The sequence below is a fragment of the Ixodes scapularis genome, unplaced genomic scaffold (genome assembly GCF_016920785.2).
Source record: "Ixodes scapularis isolate PalLabHiFi unplaced genomic scaffold, ASM1692078v2 ptg000120l_1___fragment_2___debris__unscaffolded, whole genome shotgun sequence".
Classification (NCBI taxonomy): Eukaryota; Metazoa; Arthropoda; class Arachnida; order Ixodida; family Ixodidae; genus Ixodes; species Ixodes scapularis.
Genome location: NW_024609917.1, coordinates 111,707 through 124,999, shown reverse-complemented (window position 1 = coordinate 124,999; position 13,293 = coordinate 111,707). Strand labels below are relative to the sequence as shown.

The window sequence follows — 13,293 nt, the reverse complement described above, 5'->3', positions numbered from 1 at the left end:
AGGCGCACAGACAGACGGTATAAAGCCTGTGAAACGCCACATCCCACATCTGGACTTGGTTCTGGCTGGGAAACATCCGATCAATAGACGCACATTTGAGGTAAGCGTTTCCCTCTTCACCGAAAATCGGTCTTCTTGCTCGGCAATTTGTGCCAATCGACAAAGCGGGAATAGGTGGCACCGATCGTGAACCTTTTTTTTTTTTTTTTAAACGAAGGAATTATCTAGCGCGAAGTACTATATTCGAATGGTTGAGGTGAACACGTTCTCGAAACCGCGGTTCGAGCGCGAAAACACACATGCACCCAGACATCGCAAGAAATTAGGAGCATTCGAAAGTCGTTCCGCACTAATTTGTTAGAAAAAAAGGAAAGAAAACGTAGCACGCGTGGGGATTTATACAGAGTGTTCCTGAGAGTTCTGAGGCGTAAAAAGATTCGTCTAAATAAACAAAAAAATAAAGAGTTCGTCGAAATTTTTTACAGACCTGACTTTTGGTTGTCTCATTTATTATATTCAAATTTTATAAGTGTGTATGTTTTAGAGAAAAAAAACTAAGCCTAAAAAGACCAGTTTGCTCTTTTTTTTTATTTCAATCCACAGGTAACAAACCGACAAAGAAACGTCTGGTCGTACTTGCAGGTGGTTCACCACACCCTCGGATCTTGCTGGATCTGATCTCGGGTATAAATCTCAAAAAGACTATCACGTTTCTTATTTATGTCATTCCATCTGTGATTTAGCAGGGTCATCCAAACGTTTTTTTTTTTTGTTTTTCTCTTTGTGCATTAAAAAAACAAGTTTTTCTTTGACTTGGAATTATCTTTTTATTTTTTTTTTAATTTTAAAATTGTTTACCATATCTGCATTCTTGTTGTTGGTGATATAGCGTTGATTGTGGGGATAATAAATGAAAGACGTTTACAATTCCTTGTAATGCACAATTAGAGCGCAACTCTTAAGGAGGGGGAAGGGAGGGTACGGAGAGCGGCCGGTATGCCCCTCCTCCTCCTCCGTACCCTCTCCTCCTCCCCTCCTCTTCCTCACCCCTACTCTATCCTCCTCCCTCGTGACGTCACTCGAGATCCTCGGGACATAACTTGAGACCCTCGTGACGTCACTCCCGACCTTCGTCGGGGACTTCACTCGTGACCTTAGTGACGTCACACGTGAAGTTATTATGGGAAGCGTCCCATAATACAACGCGCGGTTATGCCGACGGTGACGGCGACACCACAGCCGGAAACGGGCGCCTAAGAGTTGCGCTCTAAAAGTGAGAGCTTTCCTGTTTGAGCAAGCCGGTACTTGGAATTCACTGTGCATAAAAGTGTTGAGTCAATGCTTCCCTGAACTATTCTATGTAAAAAGGCAACATAGCGCGATAATCTTCTTATAGACACTGTAGGCCTAATTTGTCAAACAGGAGTTCATAGTCGTAAAAATACCTACGGCCAAGTATTTGTCATAGATTATACGCACTAGGCGTCTTTGAACTGACTCTTTTGGCTGCATCATGTGCAGTGAGCGAATTCTACACTAGCAAGCCGAAATCTAGTCTAGATTTGATAAAGGAACATAATGGACGAAGGAGATAAGCATACTTCACGAACTTTCTAGTTAATCGGTTAATCTTTACCAATAATCTAAATGCAGAACAAACAATGTAGGTGACATGGCAGCCAAACGAAAGAGTGGTGTCAAAGTGAACTCCAAGATCACGAAGCGATGAAACTCTTAAAATACATTTTTCATCAAGTGAATACGAATAGTGCAGCATTTCAGGTATTTTACTGAAAGACAAGACCTTAGTTTTTTCTGAATAAATGATTAAGCAATTTTCCCGGCACCGATTTAAAATATTCGATGTGCCACACTGAAGAAGGCCACAGTCGCCAATCGAACTAATACTCAAAAAGAGCTTGTTATCGTCCGCGAATAACAACACGTTTGAGTTTACCACGCAAATAGATATACGTCATTGATAAAAATCAGAAACAAAGTGGACCCGAATTTCAGCCCTGTGGTACTCCCATAATGGACTGCAAGGATCAGAAAATCAGAAAAATTATTTGAAATGCGTACAACACAGCTACGGTCAGCTTGCAAGACATTTTAAAAGCACAAGAGAAGCCCCATTTTGTGACAATTTGTGCAATAGCAATGCGTGGTTCACCATATCGAAGGCCTTTGAGAGGTCAAAATAAAGCACGTCACCTTGGCCGCGATTGCAAACAAAAGGTACTGATAATTCAAGAAAGGTACAAAGGTTTGTCCCGTGATAAAACCATGCTGATGAGAACAGATACGTTGTTTAAAATAAAAAGACAGACGAATGTGCATCCCCACCTCAAATACCTTTGCAAAAGAACATAACAAGGGTACGGGGCGATGGTTCCCAACTTGCGATGTATCCCCCGCCTTATGTATAAGGAGTATTCTCTGGACGCCATATTTGTGGGTGCTGTCTAGAGCGCATGCTGTCAGCTGTCAGCTTCGACTTTAGTTTCTTTATCCGCCATGATTTCGCAAACCGTGACTTTGTTCACCACACAAACATCAGAGCAGACAGGATCATCAAGAAATGCGTTATCTTTAGGCGCATTCAAGGTAAAAGAACCACTGAAGTGACTTGCAAAAAGGTTAGCGATATCCTTTGCGTTAGAGTTCGACAGATAATCAGAATCACTTTTTAGGCAGAAGCCCTGCGCCCTATTTCTAGTATATTGTCTAGCAAATTTCCAAAACTTATCTGGTGTGTGGAAAAGATTATTTTGTACCACTTTTAAATGCCCACACTCGCCATGAATAAATATCTTTCTAACAAGTTATTTATCATAACTTGTTAATATTTTTAATTATATATATATATATATATATATATTATAATTATAACAATAGGAAGTACGCTGATGCGGATTGAATATGAATGCCCAAACTCTTATCCGCGCAGGCCTCATACTATATAAACTTTTACTATGTATAGTTACGTTCATAATACGACAGATTACTATCTAAATAAATACATGGCATATTATACGTAAACCTCCCCCTTCGGCGTACCCGACGCTCACCACTGCATCGAGCGACGCGCCAGGATTAGATAATGCTAGATGTCACCCAAATCAGGTGGCTCATTCACAGATCATTTTAATCATCCAGCAACAGCACTCTGGGCATTTTGACGAGGATAGAGGGACAGATCCGTCAGCCGTGTCTTAAGTTTTGTCATTTAAGAGTGGTCTATAGTTGTGTTTTTATCCCTGCCGCGGTGCCCGCAATCTGACGGAGGCTCATTGCAAATCAAAAGACCTCCAGGGCCCGTTCGCTCGAAGCACTAACCGCGGCTAAAGTTAGCCGCAGTACCTAGGAGAGGGATTTTTAAATCACGTGACTGGCTCGGTAGGGACGCGGGGAAACATGGCGGCGCCCCAGCGAGTGAGCGCCGCTCGCTTTGGAAATAACATGTCGTTGTAGCTGCAATATCGGGCGCGATAGTCAGCAACGAATGGTGCAGGAGGCTTTCGCTTTGCTTTACTTCACTTAACCGCAAAGCATGGGCAATAACATCGCAGCATTTTTTAGATAGTCTTTCGATTCTGGGCATTCCTAAGCCTAAATGAACGCGATAATTGTCGGCATGGCAACGTCTTTGGAAAGCGGATTGCCTTGACTCAATCGGCCGGTATTGAAAGCACACAAAAGCAGACAGCGTCCCAACAGACTTTCTTCTAAATTATCCAAGCATCGCGAGGAGAACGCTGGAAGTGTAATTCTACGGTCCACGCGCGCTGGCCTTAATATTATAAAGGATTCGAAGTAAAAAATCATAATAAGGCTTTAACGAACGCGGGTGCAAGGCGAAATTTGTTTTATACTTTTTGCTTTAGAACGGTTACTAGCTGACGCCAGCACGTGCGACGCGTGCAACTACAGTCGTAGCATGCACCTCGGTGCTTGGATAATTTAGAAAAAAGGTATGTTGGGACGCTGTCTGCTTTTGTGTGCTATCAACAATCCGCTTTCCAAAGTCGTTGCCATGCCGACAATTATAGCGTTCATTTAGGCTTAGGAATGCCCAGAATCGAAAGACTAAAAAATGCGGCGATGTTATTTCCCATGCTTTGCGGTTTAAGTGAGGTAAAGCAAAGCGAAAGCCTTATGCACCATTCGTTGCTGACTATCGCGCCCGATATTGCAGCTACAACGACATATTATTTCCAAAGCGAGTGGCGCTCACTCCCTGGGGCGCCGCCATGTTTCCCGCATCCCTACCGAGCCAGTCACGTGATTTAAAAAAAACCCTCTCCTAGGTACTGCGGCTAACTTTAGCCGCGGTTAGCGCTTCGAGCAAACGGGCCCAGATGGTCGAAATTAATCCTATGTTCGCTCGCGCGTGCTACATAAGCTTGTATGATTTGGCTCAGAACTCCTAAATTTTACTTTTAACGCTGTTTTTGTTCGTACTAGCCTCCCTTCGTTCTGTGTATCCTGCATGCAGGAGAATAAACACGTTGTACAGTGCTTCCCAAATTCTGCTACCCTGCGACTCATAAAAAATATAAGACGTCGCATTGCGAACCGCCCTTCCCCTTTTCCTCCCCCGGATTTTCGCGATGCCGCAAGCTTTCCGATTTTAGTGCAGTACAGAACAGTAATACGTACAATTGGCTCTAACATTTTATTTGACATTCAATAGTATAGTCAGAGTGAAATACCCGTGCTAGAAGACATCTAAAAAAACAAAAAACAAAAACAGAAAAAAACACATGTAAGTCATTAGGAATGATTGTTCTGGGGGCTTGTTAGTCAAAGCAAAGATTTTCAAAACGCGCGCGATGTTTCGACTCTCCAAATCTATGCTCCCGTTTGATGTCGACCTGCGACCTGTACTCAGTGTTGTAAGCGTTACCGAAAAAAAAAGTAACGAAATACGTTACTCGTTACAAAAAAAAAAGGAAACGCGTTAGCGACCTAGATTACTTTAAAATAAGAGGAACGCGTTAACGTTACCGCTACCGATAAAGTTAATTTTTATCGAAAACAAGAACGGTAAAAACGTTGTTCTCTTTTTCTTTGCGAGAACGTATTTCGACATTGGGACATAGGGCGTGGGCCTTGTTACCCGTTACTTTTTGTAAATGTAACGAGTACGTTACTACGTTACCAAAGAACTAACAGGTAACGCCGTTACTTGTAAAGCGTTACCGCCAACACTGCCTGTACCAGTTTTTTTTTTTTTTTGTATGTGTGTGCTTTTTGTGTTTTTTTAATAACACAGCAGAGAAGACAAATTTGCATGTTTTAATCTACCGAGTCACTTTGTGACTCTCTGCTTAATCTGTCGCCCCACAGTTCGAAAGACACGGACGCACCTGGCTTTATTTTTTTTTAACTAAGCGGTGTCTTTTTTAGTTTTGTGAAGATCGCGAATAAAATTTTCAGTTGTCATATTTGATTCGACACTCGACCTTTTTGCCACCATTCGGCACCATTCGATTTCAACTCCATTCGAATTGAAATTTCACTTTTCGCACACATCTAGAATAAAATTATGGTCAAGAATGTTATGAATCTGTAAGTAAGGCAGACATGCTAAGTGCCTTTAAGGTCTACCCACTATTTATTTTTTTCAATCAGCCAATAAGAGTTTGGCGTTCTTACATCATCGCAACCACTTGTGAGAAGCAGACGAACTTGCGGTCCGCATAGATACGATGCAGTTTAAGGTACAATTGTTTCTTAGCACACAGCTTATCAGTTCGTTGGATATAGAACTGCGCAGTCCAGGCGACCCCTACAACTGTTTTGTGTGCCAAACTTGAATCAACATGGTACTATTAGCTAAATGGTCATAATGTTTTTGCTGGCCAGTTCACTATGCGTTCCCGAAGAAAGAGAACCGTGTTTTTCGGCCCACATTCTCACGGAGCTCAAACTCCGTGAGGATGTGACGATACCGGTTGGGATATAGAACAAGAAAGCCTGAACACGACGCTACCTGGGAGAAGAGATAATTGAGAAAGACGAAAGTTTCTACGACTCGACGTCTACGTAAGCCTAATATCGTCAAAAAACGGTATGATATTGTGGACGCTTGTGAGATTTTTATGAGTAAAAAAGACTTGTTGGCAAGAAAACGAATATTGTTTTGTTTCTTGCCGATATTTTTTCCCCACATAAATGGATGCTACAAACACCCACAATGCTATTTTTTGTTTTGACGGAATTTGGCTTAGGTGACATCAGGTCCTAAAGAAATTTCGTTTTTCTCAATTATCTTTCGATCCAGGTATCGTTATGTTCTCAAAATTTATCGTCCTATCCCAACCACTATAGCGTCACATTTTCACTGAGTTTGAGCTTTTTGCGATGCCTAGTTGATCTACCGGGGCCAAAACCCACGGTTCTCTTTCCTCGAGACCTCCAGCCTCGCGTGTAGCGAGGAGCGTGCACGCGGTCGGGGCGACTGCTCTTCCAGCGGAGACTTTCCTCAGTGTGCGCTCGGCGGCAGCAAAACGGCCTACACGTACTATTGTCGACGTGCGCGACCGAAAGCGTCGCTGTGGTCGGCCTTCCACGATTGGCCGAAAGCTGACTATGACGTCGGAAAGGGGATTTATCATCGACGGAAATAAGAAGAATGTAAGAACTTTAATTGTGACGGTGCTGGCAGTGTTGCTTTGAGAGCGCAATGATTTCGAGCTTCCACCATGCTCATTGCAAGCACTATCGAACTTGATGTACGCATGGTAATGACGTCACGAGGGGGAACCATAGGAGGGCGCCACCAAAACATCTCGCCGCTAATAAAGGCTCTTGCCTGAGGGCTTTGTGCACCACCAAAGCTGCGAAGGAACGACAACGGAGGGCGTAGCAGGGTGAAGAGAACCAGAGCCGTTTATACTGAGAGAGTTTGGCCGATGGGCGGAGCTTGTTGGCCGCTAGAACAAGCGGATTTCGCGATAACACAATATGGCGTTACTTCTTTGTCTTATTCATTCCTGAGAAATCGCGTAGAGTTCCTATGAGTCAGAGCCACAATATGGCGGACGGAAGTAGTCATCCCCCGGTTGTCAGACTACGCTGCCGTGGTTATCAGACTGTCAAAATCTCCTTAAGAAGGCCAAACTCTCTCAGTATAAACGGCTCTGAAGAGAACGGAGCGAGGAATGAGGCTACAGAACGAAATCCTCAGGCACTGAAGCGACACGCGCCATTACACAGCGGCCCGACCGGCAGTTCAGTTGTCGTTCAGGGATATTCCGTTCGGTGCAGTGTGCAATGTCTCCGACATATTGGTTCATGGCGGACGTGGGCGAAGGCGTTCTAAACGTTTTGAATGCTGGCGTTCAACTAATGAATACGAAACGGATGCGAACTCTCACCTATTTGTTCGTGAAATCATTGTTCGGGGAACGAATACTTGACTAAATGTTCACAAAAAAAAATTATATGGCTTTATTTTGGCTCCCTAAAAAAACCTTGTTTCTTGCGAAGGAAGAAAGAAAACATGTCACCATAATTTATGGACTTCATCCGCCAATAGCGCCAAACAAAAACAAATGGCGGTCGAGCGCTATGCATTGGCAGAGAAAATCAAACACAGGAAACTTTGCACATGTGCCCGGCTGATCACAGCGGGAAAATAGGGCGCATATGGCGGAAATGCTTGTTCCGGTCGCCTTTTGAATTGGAACCCAATGCGCATGCTCGCAAAGGAGTGCAGGAAATTGCGCTGGCGCAGCTTAATGGTTCTTTCGACAAATTACCAAAGCACTGCGAGAAGAACCGCCGTTAACGGGTTTCCGTCCACCATAAATGTTTATACCTTTTAAGGTTATAAATCACGAACTGAAATACGGACGAAATAAGAAACACGTGCTACAAGCTCAGGAGCCACTTACAACTGATTTTGTTGAGGAAACATTTAGTCGAAGGAACACAGACTCGCTGTATATAACATTTCGGGGGGGGGGGGGGGGGGTCATTTCGTGGAGCATTGTTAGCGTAGCATTTGCGAGCCGCTTTGAGAGTCGACGAAGTGTGTAAAAGAGGGCGAATGAAAAGACAGAGAGAGAAATAGTTGAAGCAATTTATTTCTCAATCCTGATATAAGACAGCCGGTAAGTTATCGGTATAGTGAACGACGGACTGGCTGAGCTAATGTGTGTGTGCGTTTATTTTTTATTATTTTTACATAGATTCGGTTGTAAGCCACTTACAACCGAAGCTCCTGTCCTTGTCGCACGTGTTTCTTATTTCATCCGTGCTTCAGTTGGCGCTTTTTATCCTTCTAAATTATGTAAATAAACTAGACGCAACCAAAGTTACATTGTTCATGCAGTTCGCGAGAAAGCAAAACTAATTCGCCCAAGTTTCCTGACACCGGGATTGAAGCTCAGAAAGTGACAGTAGGGGCTTTTACGAAACCGTTACCTTATTTCGCGCACCGCACTACCGGAGAGTTTGAAGCGTGCTTTTAAGCGTGCACCCGACTGATACCGTGACCGCGGTGTGCGAGCTCAAAAGCATGCTTCAAAGGGCTCCAGTAGTGCGGTACGTGGAACACGGTAGCGGTTTGCTTTCTAACTTTTGAATCGTACCGATTGCCGATATATGGATCTCACTAAGCGTTCCACGCATGCGTGACGCCGCTATAAATGTAGTTCATAGGAGGCAGGCACTACTACACGAGAGTCACCTCGATCGTGCTCTGCTCCAGCGGGGTTTTTGCGCGTGCAGAAAGACTACAGTTCCCACGATGCATGGCGGCAACGGTACCGTAATTATACTGGCTGTAAAAGCAGTCCAACGTTACTAGAACAACTCCGTTGGGAAACTGCAGTAGAGACTGCTCTGAAAATGTGGCTCCGACCCGTACTCGGGAACCGAGCTAACGGCGATCGCAGCGCCGCTATTTCTCCCGCGGCGGCCACTAGGGGAACTGCACGGCTGCTTGTATTGGTTCGGGTGTAGCGCATTCGATAGCGTCCTTTGCGACTGTTCCATTTCCGGTTTACTCGGCCATTTTGGCGCCGAAATATATACAGTTTAAGGGGTTTCAGGGATTCCAACCCCCTTTCTCCCAAGTGGAGGCGCCGCGACTTACTAACGAAGTTAGGACGCGCCCAGGTTGGGACGCGCTACTTGACATCACCGGTGAGACCATGGTTGTATAAAAACAATATTAATTATGCCGCGAAACCCTGTAAACTAAATATTTGAGAAAACATCACGCGCCTCTTATTTTGTACTAATCTTCAATGAAAGTCCCTACGAAAATACTTTTCTCCGTTTGTTCATACGCTAAAACATGCTTTCTTAAAGCTCATGGTGACCACCGGAAAGAAACAAAGATTAAGCCGCCATCTTGGCACCTCGAGCCTGGGAGTTTCGGTACTCTAAAAACATTCAGTGACCCTAGCAGTAGCCATATAAAGACTTTCATGTTTCAACTCGTCGCTAAATGGTGGCGCTGTTATCGCATTTAGTTCGGTGTCGGCAGACGCCAGCTGTCCAGGTTTCAAGGGTGAGTTTCCCAACTGAGTATTAGCGTCCGCTCTGCTCTAACTACCAAAATGGCGGCGCCAACAAGAAAACTGGGAAGTCGGTGCGGGTACGGGAAGCCTTCTGCCGCCGTTGTACACCAATTGGAATCGACCTACACTGTTAGCAAAAATAACACGCCTATAGACGTGTAATCGTTGTCCCATAGCGGACGCGTCAAGACGTGTTCGTTTTACACGCACCCATGTGTGTTATTTGTCTACTCATGAGGTGCCGTGTATACTTAACACGATACACCGTGTCTGCCTTCTGCGAAACACGGCTGAGCGTGTTTATTATAAAACATGGCGGCCCGTAGCCGAGAACAGGCGAGAGACGAGCTCAGCGAGTCGAGTAGACAGTAACCCTACATACATCGCAGACAACACGAGCATTACATATTACACACACACACACACACACACACACACACACACACACACACACACACACACACACACACACACACACACACACACACACACACACATACACAACACACACCGCTACAGATTTATAGAAGACACAAAACACGGTGCAATGGACAGCTGTGTGTTAGAACTGTTTGCATTTAAAAAGTATGGAGCCAAAATCTATAATGTTAGTGCGTTGCGACAAATAACGATATTATAACAATAAATTTAAACCGGTTGTGAAAAGGTTCAAATTTTTGTTATTTTCTTGCTTGACCAGTGTTATGAGCAGTCTGACTAGCTTGAATCAAATCGAAAAACAAATTATTGGGATTTTGTCATTATGTATTAAATAATAAATGGAAATGATCCTTGCGCAAAGTATTTTTTATATATCCTTGTGAATATCATCCGCCCAACCCTTGACTTCCCCTAGTTGCAGTACGCGTACGGGAGCAGACACCTTCACTTTTGGGGCGTTTTGATGCAGTTTGCTGTCGTATGTCGTGTCTGTGTCTAGTGGAGTGGTATAGGGCTTGGGAGTTTGTGACCGGTGTTATTCGTGATCACTGGTGTGGCGCTAATGCGTTTTTCTTATACCGCCACCACCTCGAACTTTGAAGCTTCACGGGCGCGTGGCACTGCATTAAGACCGGTTCACACATTCAGCGGAGCGCTAAGTTAACGCTATAGATACGCGAGCGTTCGATGGAGCGCTCATCTGGCGCTTCCTAGTGCGTGACTTCGTTCTAATATAGCGCGTGATTAGCGCTTTAGTAGCGCCGTGTTAGCGCTCTAGTAGCGCCTTTTTTGCGCTTCAGTAGCGTTTCTTGTACCGCGGTGCTGCAGGTTAGCGCGTGCACTGCGGTTCCGTTTCCTGTGGCTGGGTCTACATCAGCAGCACCATGGCGGCATGTGGGATGCTGAAATAGAAAAGCGACAAATGCTCTTACATACGCGATTAGTGCATATGTGTGTGGACGGCTTAACGCCCAGAAGAGCCTTCTGGGTGCGCGAAATCTTTCGCCACCGAGATACCGACGGAAACCTGGCGAACCTCTGTTCCTAGGCTGAGGGTCCGAGGCACAGAGCTCTTTCGAAGGCGATTATTCATAACTGCGTGTCTTTGAAACCAGGGTCACACATATCGAATAGAAAGCGATGAGGTCGTACGTACCAATCAATTAGTCGCTCAGAATCCACGACTCTGGATCGCCCGCCCGACCCTTTGCTTGGAGAGCGGCGCTTTTACTTCCTCTTTTTTCAATGCCAAAGGAAAAACAACAAGGAAGGAATCGCCGTGCACGCGCAATGCCGCAGCAGCAAGCACGGCACAAAGAGCGTGAGAGCGCTAACAAAGCGCTTCTGAAGCGCTAACAAAGCGCTTCTGAAGCGCTAACAGAGCGCTACTGAAGCGCTAACCGAGCGCTTCAGTAGCCACATGCTTCAGTAGTGCTTCAGAGCGCTTCAGTAGCCACATGAGCGCTCTTTCGAGCGCTCACGTAGCGCTAACTTAGCGCTCCGCTGTATGTGTGATCCGGCCTTTAGTGCTTCAGAAGTGCTTTTTTAGCGCTCTCACGCTCCGTGTTGCATGCTTGCTGCTGCTGCAGTGTACTAGATTCTAGTACACTGTACTGCTGCTGAACAGTGCGTGCATGGCGATTCCCTCGTCGTTTTTCCTCTCGCTCGCAGTTCCCGCCCTCAGTACACCATGGACACCTTCCACATTTAGACACCGGATAAATAGATGAACGAGAATTTACAGAAATAAATGAACTGCGCAAAGGACGAGGACAGAGGTAGAAACGAGTACGACACACGGAGTTTGCCTGAAATTCTGTATGACCGGTCGTTTTTAAGACCGAATCATCTACTTGAGCGGTCTGCGACGCTGTGCAAACGCAGTCCAACAACACGAAGCATAAAAACGGCAGATTTAGGACAACAATCCGGAGTCCATGGCTCAATCAAAACAACATCATTTTGTTGAAAACGCTCGCAGCTTTTTACTCACGGTATGCGTGGAGAATGTTCCACATTTTGAAACAGAACGAAGGAAGATTTACTTTTAAAAACGCTCGTTGCGTCCTCCCGAACCAGCTGGTCCGGATCAGCTGACGACGACGGGACTGAACCCGTTGAACTTCAACCCGACAACGACTAATTTGCGCTCCGTGTTAGTGTGGCTTTCTACCTCCAAGCACCGCACCACACACTACGAACGTTTCAGCTCTTTGTCGCATCGCCGTGTTGCACCAAACAGAACGAGATCGCCGAAGTCAAAGCAGCGCTGTCGTGAGCCTTAGCTTGTGGTTGCGCACTCGTGGACCCTGTGACTCCCTTCGCGTTAAATGCAGAGACGACGATTACGAATGATATGCTTGGGAGAAGAGCGTGTTGCTTCAAGTCATGGATGAAGAAATAATAAAACAATTGAAACTGGGACAACACAACAACATCTTTCAACTAGCAACAGACGAGTAAACTTTCCAAAAAATTTCCAATTTCCAAAGAATGATACTTCCCGTCTTCCCGCAACATCACAGAGGCACTTCTCCGGTCCCGCCATCGCTACATGTGATCGCAAACCGCGGAGCTTCTCGTGTCCCCTCAACGAAAACAATACCGGCGCCATGTTAGACGTGCGTTGTTTGACAGATTTTCTCCGACCAAACAAACACAACAAAAGCAAAACCGGCTCAAGTTTCCAGCGTACATCGGCGTTGCGCCGTGGCCAGGTTTTTTCTGTCAGCTCTAACTTAAAGATGACCTACAGATCCAGCAACACTGGTATGAAGTTTTAATATGGCGGCCACCACGGAGCGCCGTAAATTTTGAGGAGGGTGCATGAAAAGCGGCCGCACATCCCCCCCCCCCCCCCCCCCCCCTGCCTCCCCTTGGTGTTACACGGCCGTTTCGCTTGCACTTAAAGGGTTGAAGCCAAAAAGATACCAACTGCAATGTCACGTGTTCAAATCTAGGACACTCTTTATTTTATTTTTAACTGTTTAGAACGAGTAATTAGACCAATAACTTTATTTGTGGTGAGTAAGAAACTATTACCAAGACCCTTAAAATGAATACAAACATGGGCGACATGAGGGAAGCCGCATCGTCATCGACCAGAATTAATGGCAGCGCGCAGCAAGCGCGGGATTCACGCCGTCTTGCGACATGGCGTAATTGCTTTTGGTGCATATCTGTCTCCGAGACATGTTTCTTTCCGCGACATTTGTCTCCACGGTTCTTTCCAGGTGTGTCCCCAAGCATTCCGGTGCTTCGATAGCCGGCAATGCATGCTGCGGTCGTCGCCGGGGGTGATGCGTGTTTTAGA

General features: G+C 45.4%; 1 protein-coding gene across 1 annotated transcript in view; it reads left to right on the top strand.

Annotated features, from left to right (window-relative positions):
• Positions 1 to 13: 13 nt before the first annotated feature.
• Positions 14 to 13,293, top strand: part of LOC8030405 (thiopurine S-methyltransferase) — a 29,697-nt gene continuing 16,417 nt past the window's right edge. The window contains exon 1 of the mRNA XM_040223382.2: positions 14 to 100. The gene's annotated coding sequence lies outside the window, so the exon portion shown is untranslated. The remainder of the gene's footprint in view (positions 101 to 13,293) is intronic.